Source organism: Branchiostoma floridae, chromosome 9 (genome assembly GCF_000003815.2).
Source record: "Branchiostoma floridae strain S238N-H82 chromosome 9, Bfl_VNyyK, whole genome shotgun sequence".
Lineage (NCBI taxonomy): Eukaryota > Metazoa > Chordata > Leptocardii > Amphioxiformes > Branchiostomatidae > Branchiostoma > Branchiostoma floridae.
This window is the reverse complement of record NC_049987.1, coordinates 17264824-17267459: the sequence shown is the minus strand read 5'-3', so window position 1 is coordinate 17267459 and position 2636 is coordinate 17264824. Positions and strand designations below refer to the sequence as shown.

Below are 2636 nucleotides of genomic sequence, written 5' to 3'. Positions count from 1 at the left end.
TGTGCCGAAGTTCAGCCGCTCAGTTTCGAACATCCTTTGAAACTAGCGTATAGCCTTACACAGCTTAAGTCGGATAGTTCAAATTTATTGTCAGTTACAAAATATACCTTTCATTCCTTTTCCATACATAATATCGCCTACCTGATTCCTTATATCCACTTTAATTTATAATGCATTATGTTGCAATGGCTTTGTGCACATAATCTACGTATATGTGTGTAATTGAGTGATCACTGCAACTGTTTCCAAAGTTTTCAGTCGTACGTAGCTAGTGTATAAGCGCTAAACCCTAAATCCGTTCTTCAATTTTCAGAACAACAGGTGATTCGACTGTTCATGGCGAGGAGACATGTGACTACGGAGGCGCTTGCAACTGTCACACTTTCACGTCAAACAAAGAGGAGAACTGTTATCTTCCAGTGGGTCGCATCAAAGATGCTATTCGATCAAAACGTGCGTTCGCTGACGATGTGCCGTCTTGAGTGCCGTTCAAAAGGAATTGGAACCTTTTTCATGGACCGAGACCCCGTGCAGCAAGATTCTCCAACACGTCACCTACACGCTTTGAATCCTCCCCACTGCGACCGATGCCCCGTTCTCGCACACTGTCTAAACCGTCCACATTACAACCTGTAACGGGGGCTGCCCTAAGACGGTTCCCGTCCTAAGACGGCACGGATTTTTTGCTGATCTTATAATCCATAAGTACACCGTGTTTGTTGCCACTGACTATGCATATTACAAAGGTAAATAAATCAAGTCCATGCACACAGCTTCAATTTGCATTCCAAGTATACTTTAACATATTTACTTCATGTTTTTTTTTAAACAGAATTCTAACAGTAATGTTGACAGTGCTGAATCACTGCGGTCACCGGCCTCTGCGTATTGGCGGCTCGTGTCGCTAACTATACGAACTCTTTCAAGCAGTCACACAACTGCCATGATACACATAAATAAAGCTCCATAAAACACTATGAATATGGGTTTTCAAATGTTTGTTGAGTAGAAAAGCAAGCAAAAGGAAGCGACATAAACATTGCCACCATTGTACTCCCAAGGGAGTGTGGCCGTGAAGGTGGCAGACTAGAGAACGCTCCAAAGATTTATTTGACTGTAACAAATGATTCGTGCTGTCTATGAAAATAAGACTTTATAGAGAGATGTAGATGATATTTTCATATAATTAGACATAGTTTTGTTGATGTTGGCGGTGTCGTTTTTTCGTAATGGATTTTTTAGTCGGGCATTCACAATCAGTGCATTCAGCCCATTGCCCGTTAACACATCAGCTGGATTGTTCCAGGTACAGCCTTTCTCATGGGAGACAAGAAGTACATACAGCCACGATTTAACTGTCAAAAGAAAGCTAAAATACTATACTATTAATTTTTTTCTGTGTACTTAAATTTACCACTTACTTCTGAAGAGAGCAAAATGTAAAAAAAGCGTACCAAGTTAGGCACACTGTCCAGCGTAGCACAAAATTGGAAGGTTACATACACGAAAATGTCTCAGTGTTTGCCGCTTGTAACACGCAGCGCGAAAGGTTCATGAACCACATGAATGCATTTCTTATTCAAGTATGTTGTTCAAATCTATGTGTAAAAAATTCAGTCATCAAAATTTGACCACTCTCAGGCAACTAGCGATGGAGCGCCATGAGTTTGAGCGCACGAAAAAGCGTACCGTGTTGGGGCACCTCCCGTTATATTACGTCAAGTACATGTGATTTCGGTTTGACTACATTTTTCCACGAACAATACATTCAATGGCTTAATCATATTGTGCTAGGGTACTGCCATATGATATTTGTAACACCATAATTCTTGAAATGTGTAATCCAAGATGTAGTGAAGTTGTGATGTCACATGTTGCCAGTAGTCTCTGATTGTTCTTTCTCTCGTGTCCATGTTTGACCACTGAGTTTATACCGCAAACGTTTACACATCGAATTGTATCGAGCACAAGCTGAACTTGAATCATTTGATAAGGGCCATGTGGATTTAGAACTTGTAATTAGAGCTATCAGTAACAAACGAATAGCTTGAAATACTTTGCTGACAAATGTGCAACAAGGCATTGCTAAAATACAACCGATGATTAGCCATATAATATATACATGTATAATCAAGCTAAATATAAACTGTAAAGGGTCCATCCCTCTGTACATTGCACCATTTGTATTGTAACCAGTAGTTTTACGTCTTCAGTTGTATAGTTTTGCCTTTTTCCTTGCCAATCAATACACCTAATTGCAACGGACTAAGAGTGCGTAATTTGCGTATGTATGTGTGTGTGATTGCTGATTATATTTGCATATTTATATTTATATTTAAGATTTATCCCAGCTACTGACAGGTCGACCGAGCAAACCTACTGGCTTACCCCAACTACTAGCTGGGCGATCGCCCCCAACTACTAGTAGGGCGATCGCCCCCCAACTACCAGCAGGGCGATCGCCCCCAAGTACTGACAGGGCGATTGCCCCCAACTACAGGCAGGGAGACCACCCCAAGCTACCAACAGGGCGATCGCCCCCAACTACCAGCAGGGCGATCGCCCCCAAGTACTGACAGGGCGATCGCCCCCAACTACAGGCAGGGCGACCACCCAAAGCTACCAACAGGGCGATC

General features: G+C 42.1%; 1 protein-coding gene across 2 annotated transcripts in view; it reads right to left on the bottom strand.

Moving 5' to 3' along the window:
- LOC118423326 (tyrosine-protein phosphatase Lar-like) overlaps positions 1-2636 on the bottom strand; it is a 28184-nt gene that overhangs the window by 25021 nt on the left and 527 nt on the right. The gene's annotated exons all lie outside the window — the stretch shown is intronic.